This window comes from Mustela putorius, unplaced genomic scaffold (assembly GCF_011764305.1).
Source record: "Mustela putorius furo isolate JIRA1106 unplaced genomic scaffold, ASM1176430v1.1 tig00003859_pilon_pilon_pilon, whole genome shotgun sequence".
Lineage (NCBI taxonomy): Eukaryota > Metazoa > Chordata > Mammalia > Carnivora > Mustelidae > Mustela > Mustela putorius.
This window is the reverse complement of record NW_025422011.1, coordinates 20098597-20116414: the sequence shown is the minus strand read 5'-3', so window position 1 is coordinate 20116414 and position 17818 is coordinate 20098597. Positions and strand designations below refer to the sequence as shown.

The 17818-nt window shown below is 37.1% G+C and overlaps 1 long non-coding RNA gene across 1 annotated transcript; it reads left to right on the top strand.

Annotated features, from left to right (window-relative positions):
* Window positions 1–3623: 3623 nt before the first annotated feature.
* Window positions 3624–14825, top strand: LOC123387744. The gene is made up of 2 exons (XR_006602235.1): window positions 3624–3849; window positions 14544–14825. It is a non-coding gene; the product is annotated as an uncharacterized LOC123387744 (long non-coding RNA).
* The last annotated feature ends 2993 nt before the right edge of the window (window positions 14826–17818 follow it).

The following is a 17818-nucleotide window of genomic DNA, read 5'->3' as shown; positions in this document are numbered from 1 at the left end:
CTCCAGTCTGCTCAGGGCTGAGAGGCTTCCTGGGATGGCAGAGATTGGCAGTAAAATAGCACAGTCCAGGCAAATCAGTTGATCATTTCATACATAAAACTTTTTATCATGGTAAATTAAGTCTGGTATCTTTATCTAGAGGTTCCACAGGTGCTTAAAAATTAACAAGTCCAAAAACTGACTTGCTCATCTTTTCCAACTCCAATCCCATGATTTTGAAACTCTGTTAATGGTGTCACTATCCACCTCATCATAAATTAAGAAGAAAACATAAAACTAAAACAAATTCAAAATTTAGGATTATCTTTGATCTTTATGTCAATACTAATATCTTAACAGTCATGAAATTGATGAATACTTCTTATGTCTTGTATCAATTTACCCTTTCCATTTCTACACCTGTGCCTTCTTTCAGTTACTCATCATCAATTAGCAAATTGTGGGAAAAGATAAGTTTGTTAGGCTTTCATACATGTTAAGTTTTAGGAGTTAGTGTGGGGTTCACGTGGGGACATATGGCTAACTGTTGGGTCTTGTTTCTTCAAGATGATAGACAGTTGTTGCCCATGAAATAAATGCCACAATTGTTCTAATTTTCCTATGATGACATTAGCAAATTGCCAGAAAATAGATGTGTGGCTGATCAGCACATAGATGTCAGTGGAACTTAACAGATGGGATTCCAGTATTATGAAAAAAATAGAACCGGAGAAAACCTAGCGTTCTCATCCAAGATGATGGATTGAAAACAAGGACATGCTTCTCTTTTTTAAGATACTCTTAAAGTGTAAAATATTAATAATATTAATAATGAAAAAAAAAAAACAGGAATGAGGCTATAGAGTGATGATTCAATAAAACCCTGAAACCGAAAAATAAATGAAGTGTTGACTGATAATGCACACTAATCTAGAAGACACGCAGAATGAACTAGAGACTAGGTGGAAGCCAGATGGACCAAAAGACCATTTGAGTCTGGCCTACTGCAGAAGACAAGGGAGCAGCTAATGACAGAAAAAAAGTTATTTGCCCTTTTTTATGTGTATTTATTTCTTTGTTGCTTGTTTTAGATTTAGGTAGAAGCCCTTGGATTTACTGTACTTCTTTTATAATCTTCCTTTGCCCAATATCTTAGTAAAGCCTTAATGCCCTGGTTTATCAATGTGGTTATGAAATAATTTCAAATATCAGAAACTCATTAAGGTAAAAGAGAAAGATCCCTTTATTATCCAGCACTAGACAGACCCATACTTTTCAAGGTTTTGAGTGTGAATAAAAGAGATGCAAAAGAGTAAATGATATTTTAATAAAGAAGCATTTTGAATTTATTATTTAAAAACAGACATCTTAAATTTCTTACTAGTGTGACTCAAATAAACTTCTTTGAATTTGGGTGAAAAAACTCGAATTCAACAAAACACTGTCTATGTCTGTTTAACTTTTGTTGAATCTTTGCTCTGACAGATTTCCCCTTCTCAACTGTGTACATGGCCATAGTATACACACTGCAATCATAAATATTTGCCCTATCCATAGATCTAAGTTTGTACAATCTTAAAGAAAAAGCAAACAGTTCAGAGAGGATGAAATAATCACACCTTCAAATAAGTGAATCCTTTCTAACTTTGCTATTTATCCTCAAAACTGCTCCCAGTTCTTCCACTTCTTTTTTTTCCTTCCTATAGGTATTTACTTTGTTGCTAAATTTCCACTAGCTTTTTGTGAGAACAGAACAGAAACAGTTCAGTTTCTACCTTTCAAACTTCTACCTAAAGAGAGTGATTTTAATACCTTGGAAATAGGCCTCCAGGTAAAGTAAATGGTAAGTACAGAGCTCTCTTGTGAGCAGAGTTTCCTTGTTTTGGTCAAGGAGGAGCTTGGAGGCTGAGGGGGTGGGAATGGAGGAATCAAGTGAACAGTAAATTATGTGAGACAACTAGCAGAGGGGACTGGTAATATATGGATGTAGTATTGTTAGAGTTAAACTCTATTCTGTGTGAGACAGGAAACTACTGGAAGGTTTTAAGAGGAGGAGTAACACAACTTGACATCATTTGAACACAATCCTAGTGCTTGTTGTGTAACAGACATAAGAGGGTGTGACCTTTGGAAGTACAGAGACCCTTCGGAAGCCATAGCAGTAATCCAGGTAACAGATGATGTAGTTTGGATTAGGGTGGATTTAGAAAAGTCAGTGTAATTTTCCGACATCACTTGTTGATGAATAAAATGTGGCAAATGCAAGGAAAAAAGAAAAAAAACTCAACTCCAATGTTTTGGGGGTAAACACTGCTGATCTCGATAACAGCATTTTTATCAACTGATTAATTTTTAACCCACTTTACTGAAATATGATTAATATTCAAATGCTATAAATTAATGTATATGACTTAATGAATTTGAAGCATACATCCATGAAATAATCACCACAATCTATGCCATAAACATAGCCATCATCACCAAATTTCCTTCTATGTTCTTTATTATCAGTATTATTATTATTATTAATTATTATTATGTGATAAGAACACTTAACAAATAATCTACCAGTTTTAATAAAGTGGAATGGGTTCAAGAATGAATAGAAAAGCAAGTAGAGATCACAAATACAGACAACTGTTCAGAGTTAGAAAGAAGAACAGATGGCGAAGGTGGTAGCTAGGCAGCAATATAGATTAGGGGAAGGGGTTTGTAAACTTATACTGTTCGTGTATAGTGATGGTGATGAATGAGTAAGTACAGAAGAAAAAAATCAATGATTATAAAAAGAAGAGAATATTTTTTTGAAGATTTTATTTATTTATTTCACAGAGAGAAAGAGAGATGACAAGCAGGCAGAGAGATAGGCAGGGGGTAGAGGAAGCAGGCTCCCTGTTGAGCAGAGACCCCTGATGTGGGGCTCTATCCCAGGACCCTGAGAACATGACGTGAGCCGAGGGCAGAGGCTTAACCCACTGAGCCACCCAGGCACCCCGAGGAGAATAACTCTTAACACAAAGTCCTTGAATAGGCAAGAAGACTAGGAAAAAAAAAAATGTACAGTGAAGGGATGTTTTTATACTCATGGAAAGTATATCCATCCAACGTCAACAATAAAGCAGAATATAAGGGCACAAATTAAAGCAGCTTGGTAGATTTGGTGTTGGATGTGTGGGAAAATTCATTTCTGATTACACTATTCTCTGAAAGAATGAGAACTGGGGAGAAGGCGTGTAGGAAATTCGAGGAGGAAAGATGGAAATAAATGTCAGGAGATGGAGAGGGTAAACTTACCAGCTTAAATGTAGTGGAACTAATGAAATCCACAGAGGACTCATATGGTCATAAATTTAAATTGAGACAAATTAGTGCACTAGTGTATTTCTCTATACTTATGGGAAAAGAGTAGAGAGGTATTAGTATTGAACCTAGTTTGAAAGTGCATTTAGGTGAGTTTTCAGACAGAGAGAGAGGCAAGGGAGTTAGGACAATAAGCAAATAAGTTACTGAGTCTGAAGCAGGAAAGGAGTGACATAAGAGTATGAGGTAGATGATAGGCAGGTGGCTCAATAGATAAAATGTGCCAGTGGGGCTATTTAAAGTAGGTATTTTAAGTTGGGCTATTTGAGAGAGTAAAATGGTAGGACATTAAACAGTCCTTGGAAAATGAGATGCTTTATGATTTTGGAAGGTATGAAATTACTGGAAAATAAAAATAAGGCTAAAACAGTGTTAGGAGAGAGGATTGAGAAGATTCCAGGAGATGGAAAACTAAAAATGTGAGAGGCCAGAGAATGAAAGAGAGAGAGAGATGAAAAGGGAATTACTGGGAATTGAAGGAGAATGTCACGCAAAGTATCCAGGAACAAGGTGAGTGGGGGTAGCAGGGGAGTATCTAATGAAATAAGCTTCAAATGTAGTTGTTAAGGAGGAGAGAATAATAGTGATAGGCAAATGTTAGATTAGGATCTAGATGACACATTCGTTGGAATGAGACTCTAAAATTGTACTAGTATGTGATATAGTGTTCCCAGAGGACAATCAGATTTCTGTTAGAGTGAGAAAGTTGAGACATTTAAGTCAAACATTAGAAAAGTGTTAATTTTGCTGAAGCCATATTGTGTTTTCCAGGGGTCAGAGAGGAAAGGTTTGGGGCATCAGAAGATGGGATTAGAGAAAGAATTTACAGAGATGAATGAAGCATAAACTATGAGTACTGAATTTTCCATAGCTACTGAGGTTAGTGCAGAAATAAGGAAGAATGAATTCACCCTGAAACTCTCTTGCAAGAGGTCAACAATTATTCTAATTTTAGCCTCCTTCCTGGAACTGGTCTTTTAGACAGATTGTGATGGCCATTTGCATAATAGTGGTAGGGAGAAAGGGAAATCCTGCCAAAACTCGCAGAACTCTATTGGTTCCTTTTTTAAACCTGCCAACAGCAGTGTCAGTGCCAGGCAATTAAAATATTTCTCAACATATCAAACCTATAAATACAGAGAACAAACGATGGTTGCCAGAGGGAAGGGGGTTGGAGAAATGGGCAAAATGGGTGAAGGGTGGTGGGAAATACGGGCTTCCTGTTATGGAATGAGTAAGTAACAGGAATAAAGGTGAAGTACAGGGAGTATTACCATACTTTAGTAGCGTCACATGGGGACAGATGGTAGCTACACTTCTGGTGAGCACAGTGTAATGTATAGAGATGTTGAATCACTATGTGTACACCTGAAACTAATGTAACAATGTGTGTCAACTATAATTAATATTATACATTGTGAAGATGGTTCAAAAATTCTCAACAGCAGAGTTAAAAATAGTTGCTATATTTATATTTTGTGTATATTTTGCATATTTGGCTAAAATGTTTCAAATATTTTCCTGTTAAATAATGAGCCTCTCTGTAAATATAATTTCATGTGAGAGTTTTTATTTTATTATTTTTTAAGATTTTATTTATACATTTGCCAGAAAGAGAGAGAGAGCACAAGCAGTGGAGTAGAAGAGGGAAAAACAGGCTTCCAGCTGAGCAGGGAGCTCAATGCAGGACTCAATTCCAGGACCCTGGGATCATGACCTGAGCCAAAGGTAGCCACTTAACTGACTGACATTTGCCTGTCCTATGAGATAATTCAATCTAGTGTTTCTTGGCAGGAACAATGGTAAGCACTTTCTTTCCTGTTTTCATTATTTCCAGATCTTTCTCATCATTTGAATTGGGTAAAAACAAATAAGATTGTATCTCATCTAAAACTGGAAATGTAAATCACTTAGAGCATTGTATATAATGAAAATTAAAAGACCTATACAAGACATTATGCATATTCTAGATCAGATATTCTCAACATGTGCTCTGTGGACCACCTTCTCTTACAGAACCACTGGGGATATTTATTTAGCATGTAGATGTGTCTATGCCTCAGAGCACCTCCCGAATCATGTTCTCAATGTGTAGGATCCTAAAAGTCTAACTATGACAGATAGATACATGGATATACAAATAGATATTTCGTGCATATGTATGTATATAATAAAGACTCAAATGTTCAAATAATTGTAGTTCCAGATAAGTGGGATTTGGAAGATGGAATGACCACACATTTATTTTAACAATAATCAGGGAAGACTGGTTTGACTAGGACTACAAATAATAAGACTTTTTTATTCTTACTATATGCTGTGTTAAGCAAAGTCTTAAACTGGGTTCCATCCAAACCCTTGACTCAAGATAAGAGTTCAAGTCCAATAGTTTAGTTTAACAATAAAGGAAACATGAGTTGGGGAGAACAAAATGTGGTGATTCTGTACCACATCAACTATGCTTTTTACAGTCATCTTACCTATATAGTTTTAGGTGGAAGCTGGCTACAAGGTAAATGTGCACAAGGCTGGCAAGGCAGACTCGAAGCAGCAGCTGCTATGCTTGGGTGGTCCGGGGAGAGTGCCTGGGCTTTCTGTGGCTCCCCCACCTTTTTCACTGATTTGCTGGAGGCCAGAGCTGCAGCTCCTTCCTGTCCCACAATATCCCGCCTCTAGGCTTATTGAGTCCCTGACAGCACATGAGCAGTTGTGTGGCAAACAGCTTCAGCCTTTTCTACACATCACCTGAGCTCCTACAGTCAGAGGCTGAGAGACAAACGTCTCTCTTGTCTGTCTTCATGGACGCAGATGCATGCTTTTTTTCCTGACTCCTAAGCATGGAAACAACCTGGAACAACTTCCAGTCCCCCACACATTGCAGAGGCAGTAGCCTTTCACAGGCTTTTTGACTATCTCTTACAACTGTATAAACTCTAATCTGTCAAATAAATACCTTATTTCATATCTTTCATGGTGGTCCCGTCTTTTTAATCAAACTCTAACTGACGAAACAAGGAAGGGCAGAAAATCAGGAGGAAGTTATCAAACAAGTTGCTACTGTATTTGACTAGAACTCAATCCCCCTGGAAACTCTGGGAACCATCCAGAACACACGTCTTAGAGTTATTTCACTCTATCAGGGAAAAAGCTGAAATGTTCATCAACCTGCTTCTGCCAGCCATTGAGATTAGTAGCTGCTCTCGAGGAATAATTCTTCAGGTCTTATAATGTGGTGTATTTATGAGCAAAGCAGGCTCAAGTGGCCAGATAAAGCCCTCCAGTAAAGAGACAAAATGGAAGTTAGGTGACCCAAACAGAAACCATGGGGGCCAACAGGATGTACCAGTCAGTGACAGAATCACTTATGAGAACTTTCTACGAATTAGCCCTTTATCCTCATAGGAACTCTACAAGGTATTCAGTGTTATTTACACTTGCCATATGCAGCTGGAAAAAAAAAGAAAAAAAAAAAAGCTTTAGACAGCTTAGGCAAAATTCTCAAAATCATGAGGTAATAAGTGGAGGAGATAGGATTTAAATCCAGGTGGAAATTATTTCAAAGTCTATGCCATGCCTTTAATGACTATGATAGCTGACAGATCTAAGTTCAGTTTCTTCAATTATTTATAGCCATAGTCATGGCTCTGCCCAGTTAAGGCAGAGAATGGTTTCCCTTCTAGTGTGTATCTCAGACACTTTTAGGTTGCTTAATTCCTCTGATCCTGTCTATATTATGGGATCTCATTCTAATATACGTGCGGCTCAGTTGAGGATTTGCCTAACAAGATCCCAGTAAAAAGTGGGCCTAGAAAACCAACCAACATATAAAGATCATGAAATTTGTTTGAAGGGAAAAAAAAAAAAAAAAGCTTTCTTTTATATATATTTTTTTTCTTTTTTTAACCACAGACTCCAACTGCAGCTTGGAAACAAACAGAAGAGAGCCAGACTTACACTTTAGCACTAAAATATAGAAAAGAAATAATCATATGTGAAGAAAAGGCGCAGCAACAGAGAAAAATTGTAGGGACTATTGAACTCTATGTTAATTCAGCAACTGAAATAATATGTAATCATCAATTAAGATGGGAACTAAAAATATAGACAGTTCAAATAAACGGGTATAGAGCATGGATGGGGAGCAGATGCTGAAGCAACCCCCAGGTGTCTGGGCCTGCTTCTCACCTCACTTCTCCCTGTTCTACCTGACACTCTCTGGTCTTACTTTATTAAACAGCTTGAAGATTCACCAGCCTATTATACTCTCTTTTGTCTCCGCACCTCTTTACATATCAATCTCTTTCCCTGAAGAACACTTCCCTCTACTATTCCAACATACCTAATAAGAAAATGTTGAATGATTCTCTCCTAATAACAGGAACAAGGGAAAGATGCCTAATATCATGCTTTCTATTTAATCATGTGCTAGAAGTTCTAGTCAGTGCAAAGAGACACAGCAAAGAAAAATATATATATATATATACACACACATATATGTCTGTAGATATATACATATATGTAATACATGAGGGAAAACTAGTAAAACTAGTTTTACTAAGTAAAACTAAATCTATTTGAAAATACTATGAATATTTTGTAGAACATTATATATATATATATATACACACTCACACACAGATATATATATATATATATATGAATAATTACTAAAACTTGTAAGAAAAGTTAGCAAATTTCCCAAATGCTTGGTCAAGATTTTTAAAAATTTTATACCAGCAACAAATGATTTTAAGATAAAATTAATAAAATTTCATTATTTATTTATTTATCTATTTATTTATTTTTAGGATTTTATGTATTTATTTGAGAGAGAGTGAGAGAGCATGAACACAAGCAGGGGGAGCAGGAGAGGGAGAAGCAGGCTCCCCACTGGGCAGGGAGCCTGATGTGGGGATCAATCCCAGGACCCTGGGATCATGACCTGAGTCAAAAGGCAGAAACATGGGGCGCACAACTTGATATATGTATGTAACTGAATACTACTCAGCAATAGAAAGGAACAGAATACTGATACAAATGGCAATATAGACAAACTTTGAAGTTACCCTGCAGGTTAAAGAAGCCAGATCCAAAAGAATATATACTGTGTGATCCCACTTACATAAAATCCTTACCAATGAAAAGCAAAATATGGTGACAAAACGAAGATCACTAGTTGCCTGGAAGATAGATAGTGGAGAAGAAGATAGAAGAAGATAAAAGAAGAGAGTAGAAGAGAGTGAAATAAGGAATCTTCTGTATTTCTCTGTATCTTGGTTGTGGTGATAGTTTCATAGTTACATCCAGCTGTCCAAAGTTATCATATTGTGTAATTTCAAATGATACAATTTATTATATATAAGTTATATCAGAATCAAGTTGACTTTAAATAAAAACTTGTTTAATACCCCATGCTACTTTTATTTTCAACCCACACAAATTACTCTTCCAATAGCAAAGATATTTGGGGAGTGCCTATTTAAAAATGATCATATATGAAACTATGTGGCAGAAGCAAAGTCTAATCTATTTAGAATTAAACTAATTATTTGGGATTTTTGTTGTTGCTGCATTTGTTTGCTTTGGCTACTGAGGTGTAGAAGTTTCTTACATATTTTGGAAATTAAACTCTTACTAGGTATATGGTTTACAAATATTTTCTCCCATTCTGTAGGTTGCCTGTTGATTGGTTTCCTTGGCTGTACAGAATTTTTTAGTTTGATGTAGTCTCAATCATCTATTTTCATTTCTGCTGCTTATGCTTCCAGTGTCATATCTAAGAAAGCATTGCGAAGATCAATGTCGTGTAGTCTTTTACCTGTATTTGCCTCTAGGAATTTCTTAGTTTGGAGTCTCAATATTTAAGTCTTTAGGGGTGCCTGAGTGGCTCAGTCAGCTCACTGTCAGACTCTTGATTTTGGCTCAAAATTAAAATCAGAATCTCAAGGTCTGGGATGGGGCTCTGTGCTCAGCATAAAGTCCCTCTCTTTCCTCCTCTCCTTCTGCCCCTCCCTACTCATGCTCACACTCTCTCTCTCTCAAATAAATCAACCTTTAAAAAAGATTTGTCCTTAAGATATTTTCAGTTGATTTGGGGGCATGGTGTAAACTAAGAGCTAGTTTCATTCTTACAATATCCAGTTTTCCCAACACTATTTACAAAAGACTATCCTCCACACTTATTGAAGATCAGTTGACCATACATATGTGAGTTTATTATTGTGCTCTCTATTCTGTTCCATTGGTCAATATGTCAGTTTCTATGCCAGTTCCATAGTGCTATGTAGCTTTGTAATAAATTTTGAAGTCAGGAAGTATTATTCTTCAAAACCACCATGTCAACGCATACCTGTTAGGATGACTATTATAAAAAAGAAAAGAGAAAGAGAAAAAGAAAAAGGAAAGGAAATAAAAAGAAAAGGAAAGGAAAAGAAAAGAGAGAAGGAAAGGAAGGGAGGAAGGAAGGAAGGAAAGAAGGAAAAAAGGAAGAAAAAAAGAAAAGACACAAGGATAGAAAAGAAAAAAATGTAACAAGCATTTGTGAGAATGTGGAGAAATTGAAAAACACTTATACACTGTTGGTGGAAATATAAAATGGTGCAGTTGCTATGGAAAACAGTATAGAAGTTCCAGGAAAAAAAAAAAAAGTCTATATGATTTAGCAATCCCACATTGGGGCATATATCCAGAAGAATTTAAATCTAGAATCTTGAAGAGATATTGTCATTCTTCTGTTTATGGCAGCATTATTAACAATAGCTGAAATATGGAAACTACTTAAATGTCCATCAATGGAACATCATTCAGCCTTAAAACAAAAAAGAAAATCCTGCCATTTGTGACAACATGGATGAACCTAAAAAACATGCCCAGTGAAAGAAGCCAGGCACAGAAGAAAAAAATACCACATGATGCTACTTACACGAGGTATCTAAAAGTTGTACAACTCAGAAGCAGAAAACAGGAAGTAGAAATGGGGAGTTGTTTAATGAGTAAAAAGTTTCATATATGCAAAATAAGTAAGTTCTTGAGATCTGTTCTACAACATGGTGTCTCTAGTTACCAGTACTCTATTGTGCACTTAAAATTTTGTAAAGAGGGTAGAACTCATGTTAAACGTTCAGACCACAAAAATCAATTAATCAATCTCTTAAATGCCAGTTAAAGAAAAAAAAAAAATGTGGGGGGCGCCTGGGTGGCTCAGGGGGTTAAGTCCTCTGACTTCGGCCCAGTCATGATCCCAGGGTCCTGCGATCAAGCCCCGCATTGGGTTCTCTGCTTCTCTGCTCAGCGGGGAGCCTGGTTTCCTTCCTCTCTCTCTGCCTGCCTCCCTGCTTATTTGTGATCTCTGTCTGTCAAATAAACAAAATCTTAAAAAAAAAAAAAAAAGAATTGGGGCGCCTGGGTGGCTCAGTGGGTTAAAGCCTCTGCCTTCAGCTCAGGTCATGATCCCAGGGTCCTGGGATCTAGCCCCGCATCGGGCTCTCAGCTCAGCAGGGAGCCTGCTTCCTCCTTCTAGCTCTCTGCCTGCCTCTCAGCCTACTTGTAATCTCTGCCTGTCAAATAAATAAATAAAATCTTAAAAAAAAAAAAAAAAGAATTAAGCCTTATGTTTCTAGTAAATAATAATACCCAGGTCTAATTAGCATACCATTAAAAAAAGAAAACAAATAAAAATCTCTCTAACACCTGCTTGAACAATAGCCTGATAACAATAATTTAAAAAATAAAGTTTTACATGGATATTTACATGAATATACAGTGTTGCACTGCACTGTTACACTGTTGCACAATAACACAATTAAATTTGTGGCACAGTTAATTGATACTTATGTCATTATGATTATGCATACAAGGGTCACCAAAAGTTAATAAATACTTCTTAATTGCCAAAGACAACTTTTCACATTCTGCCTGACAGTAACCTGTAGCTGTGCCAGGATAATTTTTAAAGAAAAGCTGCTGAGCATGTCATTTCACTAATAAGTGATTTTCGTCCCCTCATTTTCAAAACTCTTCAGGTAGAAGAAACACTAACTAATCAATTCACAACACCACAGGTAGAGATCTTCTCAGATGTTCATTTGTGATACCGACATCCTGTTAGGCTCCATTAAAATAACTGCACAATGTCTCACATCTCTAAATAAACTAATTTTCCCCCAGCATAAGAAAAACAATTATTGACTTTTATATTCTGCTTAAATAGTACTGATTATCTTTTAAACCGCATACCACACTTAAAACAGTAATTTCCGAATGTCTCTTAGCTTCCTGAATGAGTTTAAATTGCAGAACTATAGATGTTTAATTCATTTCTTCACCTTTTACCTTTGTATTTGCTGCTCTGTTGTGTCACATCACAACTATATATAGTAGTAAAAACAAAGGTAATTACACAAAATTATAGGTTTTTCAATATTTCATGTACCCATGCTTCTCCCAAAAACTTATATGCAATTACTGAACATCTACTTTGAAGGTGCCTGGGTGGCTCAGTCATTGGACATCTGCCTTCGCGGCTCAGGTCATGATGCCAGTGTCCTGAGATCAAACCCCACATCAGGCTCCCTCTCCCACTCCCCCTACTTGTGTTCCCTCTCTTGCTTGCTCTCTCTCTGTCAAATAAATAAATAAAATATTTAAGGAAAAAAAAACCCACTTTGTACATGGTATGGAGTTCAAATTAAAGAAGGATAAGACACACTTCCTATTCTAAGATGGTCTTATCATCTATTAAATTATGCTAATTAGTTTCAGTTCTTTGATAAAGAGAAATCAAGGCAGAAATATAAGTGTAAAAGATTTATGGGGAAAATTCTTCTGAGGGATAAAAAGGGGAATGCATGAAAAGGCAGGAGAACTTTCAGATCAGTATATAGGTCTGACATTTTTGGAAAAGCCAGGGAAGTAAGGAAGATCAGGTGACAGGAGTCTCAGACTGCAGCCAGTTGTAATTAAGTTTGATCAGGCAAATGAAGAGTTCCATGAGTTGAAGTTGCATGTGAGAGGAATCCTACATCTTGCAGGGATGGCCCAGAATTCGTACCTCCACCATGTTAAGTCACTGAGGAAGAGCCCACAGCAAGAATGATCTTGGCACCAATGTCATTCTGAATTTAAAAGGAAATCTAGAGTTATCCGCCAGTGATGCACCTCACAGTAGACCTGGCTCAAATATTGTCATAACCACCAAATACTCCATCTTCTTCATGCAGTCCAGCAAGTAGCTCCTAGATTGGAGCTCGCACTAGCAGTATTAGTATTAGTATTAGTATTAGTATTAGTAGTAGTAGTAGTAGTAGAAGGAGTAGTAGTAGCTCTTAGTAGTTCCTACTGGCATATTTTTCTGAGGAGAAAACTTAGAAAAGAGGGGGCAAAGGGTAATGGGGACACATGTAGTGTCCATCACTGCAGTTGGTCTTGGGCTAGAGTTGGTACCTATCCTTTCCAGTCACTGGATCTGAGATTGAAAAATTGTCCAAAGAGACAACTCTGTACTGGAATTAACAGGCTCAAAGCATCTTGCTTCATCATTCTTCCCTTTTTCTGCATGTAGACTATGTTAGAATTCTCCAGAAAAAAATACCAATAAAATGGATAGATAGAGGGACTGATGTAGATATAGCTAAGAGGAGATTTCTTATAGTAATTGCCTCATGTGGTTATAGAGACTGGAAAGTACCATGATTTATCATCTACCAGCTGAGGCACCAGAGAAGTGGATGGTGTAATTCAGTCCCAGTCCAAAGGCCTGAGTTTAAGGGAGCTGATCATGTAAGTTCTGATCTGAGCTCAAATGCCTGGAATTGGGGCTCCTGGGTGGCTCAGTGGGTTAAAGCCTCTGCCTTCAGCTCAGGTCATGATCCCGGGGTCCTGGGATTGAGCCCTACATCGGGCTCTCTGCTCAGCAGGGAGCCTGCTTCCTCCTCTCTCTCTCTGCCTGCCTCTCTGTCTACTTGTGATCTCTCTCTCTGTCAAGTAAATAAATAAAATCTTAAAAAAAAAAAAAAAGCCCATAATTAGGAGCCCCAAAATCTGAGGGCAGGAGAAAATGGATGTCTCAGGAGCCCCAAAATCTGAGGGCAGGAGAAAATGGATGTCTCAGATCCAGCAGAGTGAGAGAGAGAGAGCAAATTCACTCTTCTTCCTCTTCTTGTTCTACTCCAAACCTCCAAAGAATGAATGATATTCTCCCACACTGAAGAGGGTCATCTGCTGTATTCAATTCACCATTTCAAATGCTAATCTATTCTGGAACCACTCTCACAGACACACTCAGAAAAACTACTTCACCACCTATCTGGGTAGCACTTAGCTCAGAAGTTCACATATAGGGCGCCTGGGTGGCTCAGTGGGTTAAGCCACTGCTTTCGGCTCAGGTCATGATCTCAGGGTCCTGGGATTGAGCCCCGCATCGGGCTCTCTGCTCAGTGGGGAGCCTGCTTCCTCCTCTCTCTCTGCCTGCCTCTCTGCCTACTTGTGATTTCTGTCTGTGAAATAAATAAATAAAATCTTAAAAAAAAAAAAAAGTTCACATTTAAATAAGCCATTCCACAGATGAAATGTAAGACTTGCATATACATTTTGTCTCTAGGAAGAATATGCCCTCTTAATCATTTCCACAGTTCCCTGCAGATCAAGCTCCCTCAGCTTCCTTTCTTTCTTTTTTTTTTTTTATAAATTTTTTATTTTTTATAAACATATATTTTTATCCCCAGGGGTACAGGTCTGTGAATCACCAGGTTTACACACTTCACAACACTCACCAAAGCACACACCCTCCCCAATGTCCATAATCCCACCCCCTTCTCCCAACCCCCCTCCCTCCAGCAACCCTCAGTTTGTTTTGTGAGATTAAGAGTCACTTATGGTTTGTCTCCCTAACACCACTGGTAACTGAGGTGTTTTGGCTTCTGATTGTTAAGCACTGTCATCTGATCTCTATTACGCAGGGTCTCACGTTCCTATTACATATTAATGAGCCACCTCTCCTGCTGTCACAAGGGCAGGGCAGACACTAGAAACTCACCAATCAGTTTTTTGTGATACTGATTCCCCTCACCAGAGTATTCCCAGGGGCCTAGGTGAAGGGGGTGTCCTCCGGGCCCTTCCATGGTACATAATACTTTGGCGAGTCTTCTGCTATCATACAGCATTTGCATCCAGCATGACAACTTCAGCATCTTTATTTCTTCTTCCAGAGTTTACAAGAGCAATGGAGACATTACTTCACTTACTACTTCCAGTTCTTCAGGCCACTAGGAGTCACTTCAGGAGCAGTCTGGTTTTGGAGCTCAGCACAGCCTCGTTAGTTTGGAATAGTGATATCCCTATTACGTCTATTACATCCGCACTTGTGAAAACCTGGGCTCTAGGAGAATAACTGGCCCAAGATCATGCAGTACGTTTAGAGTCAGAAGTAAAACGCAGACCTGTCTTTCTCAAATCCCACGTTAAAAGTAAAAAAAAAAAAAAAAAAAAAAGGAGCAATTATGCTCTGTTTTGTCCTTGTTTTTAAGTTGTTGTTTGGGTTTTTTTGTTTGTTTTCTTTTCTTTGGGGGCTGTGTGTGTGTTTGCGTGCGTGCCAGGATGAGACAGAACTACACTTGTAAGAAGTGTATTTGGAGACAGGCCCATGAAAAGCAAAGGACAGAAGATGGAAGGAAAAGCTTTCACACCACACTGCAGTGTTGACAACTGTGAAAAGGGGGAGGCGAAAGAAAATTGGTAGGAAGAATCGCAGTCTGAAGAAAGTTTTGATGAGGGCAGGGTGTCATTCTCAAGCTAAAGTTTCCCATCAGAGCTGTTCTTCCCCTTGCAAAAATGGACCTCTAGCATTCCTCAAGCCATGCTCAGTCAATATTTGGAAGCAAACCGTGGGAAACATAGTGTTTGGAGGAACGTGATGATAAATCCAGTAGACAGCAGTTGGAGCTATCAGTCATATATGTTCTCTACAGGACATGATCTGAGTAGTATGTTTTCATGATATCCACACTGAGGAAGTAATTTATGTAAATAAGAACTCAAAACAAACCAAACAACAACAACAACAACAACAAAAAAAAACAGTGTAAGGCATTAAGAACCCCAAGTGAGATATGGATGAAATGAATTGGCAACTTAGAAAAGTGGACATGAGTGATGGTAGGGAAGGGGAGAAGTGGCCTGGAAGGAGATAAAGTCTACAGAATATGTCATTAAGTAAGTGGCATTGGAAATGGGATTTAAAGAATGTGAAAGAGTGATGGGACTGAATTTTGAAGAAGGGAGCAAAAAGGCATTCTAATAGAAGAGGCAAAGCTTCCTTGGGAAGTAGCAATAGGATCTAAATGGTGTGATGAGGAGTTACGGAGGATATAGATGGAAAGGAAGTCGTGAGTAGAATTTGTCATCTATTCTCCATTCTTGGCTCTGAAATCACTTCCGGTAGAACTCAACTGTGTGAATTTGTGAAGTTAACTGTTTTTTTAACTATTGTGAATTTAAGATAAGATATCTGATTATAATTCTTTTCTGAAGATTTTATTTATTTGACAGACAGATCACAAGTGGGCAGAGAGGCAGGCAGAGACAGAGGGACAGGGGGAAGCAGGCTCCCTGCTGAGCAGAGAGCCCCATGTGGGGCTGGATCCCAAGACCCTGGGATCATGACCTGAGCTGAAGGCAGAGGCTTTAACCCACTGAGCCAACCAGGGGCCCCTGATTATAATTTTTGAATTCTTATACCTAAGACAATGCCTAACAATTAATAATGTTCAATGAGTATATTCTGAGTTAACAACAGATTACATATTAACTGAGATCAAAGTGGATACCAGGCTCACAAATTTGTCATTTTTCTGTTGTTGCTCCTATTTACACTTTTTTCCTCCGTGAGTCACATCAATAGTGAATCAAAGTTACCTAAATGAAAAATATTTTAAATACATCTTCATAATAATTTATATTTCTTATTATAAACTCAAGAAGCAATGACTCATTTTAATTTTAATTCACTTCCTCCCATTACTGTACTACTTAAAAAAAAAGATTGTGTTAGTGTTTTTCAAATTATGACCAAGCTAGCTCTTCATGTTTGGATTAAAATGTATTATTCTTTTTCTGATTATAAATATAACACATAGAATAAAATGAATACACCATAATAATATGACTGAGAAATAATCATAGTTAATATTTTGATATAGTTTCTTCTGATATTTAAAAATTTCTTAATTTCTATTTACTTGTATTTAATTGGCTCAAGAGTAGTTTTCACTATGTTTTTAAGATATAGTATAAGAGGGAGGTAGAGGGCATTTCAAATATTCCAGGAATAATTTAATGTCATTTGTTATTTTACCCTAAATAATCAGTATTGTTCCTCTTTTCTCATAAAAAGAGGAACAATTTTATATTTATTTTATTCATATTTGTTAAGAAAGCTTGGAAATAAATGTGATACTCAAACCATAGCAAATTTTTCTATTCCTTATTCTTGATTTTAAAAATTTCATTAATCTTATAAAATCTTGATCCTTTTTAAAAGGTTTAAATACATAATTTAAAGGGTTCACCTGGATTTTTAATGCTTTGACCACACATGCCCAGAGCTCTTCCTAGAATAGCTCTGTACTAGTATCCATAGAGTTTGAAATGCAAAGACAAAGCACAGACTCAGTAAATAATCACAGTATTTAGAAATAATGTAGCTATTTTATTCTATTACACATAATACATTTTATTAAATATTTCTATTTTTAAGAATGTTTTCAGCTTAAAGAGGCTTACTTACAACAGCACATAGCTTTAACTCTTTATTAAAGATGTTACACTAAATGGAAAGCACTGGATCATCTCTACATTTATATGAAATTTAATCTGATTATTAATATCTAATAAGCCTTCAAATCTACCCTTTAAGCAGTGTCATTTAAATTGAGGATTGCAAAAGGCTCTTAGCTTTTTATGGATAGTCCATTAAAAGGAAAAATAATTAACATCCTATGAAGTACAATTTCCTAAAGTATTATCAGAATAGTGCAAGGCCTTTGAGGTTACGAAGTCACTTCTGTGCATCAGTCAGATCAGCTCAAGGTCCTGCCCAATAAATACAATAAGTAAAACTGATGTTTTAGATTTTCTTTTTTTTTACAACTAAAAATTTGAAAACTAGAGAATGTGGAATTTTAGAATTAGAAGAGATCTTGGAAATACTCTACTTGAGGTGAAATTACTTTGTTTCCTTCAAATAACAAATCTACTTCATTGCTAGAGTTTATATGAAGTACTATCTTAAAAACAATTTTTTTAAATGTTATATTGGTTTCAGGTGTACAATATAATTTTTTTTTAAGATTTTATTTATTTACTTGACAGACAGAGATCACAAATAGGCAGAGAGGAAGGGAAGCAGGCTCCCTGCTGAGCAGAGAGCCCGATACCCCAGGACCCTGGCATAATGACCTGAGCCGAAGGCAGAGGCTTTAAGCCA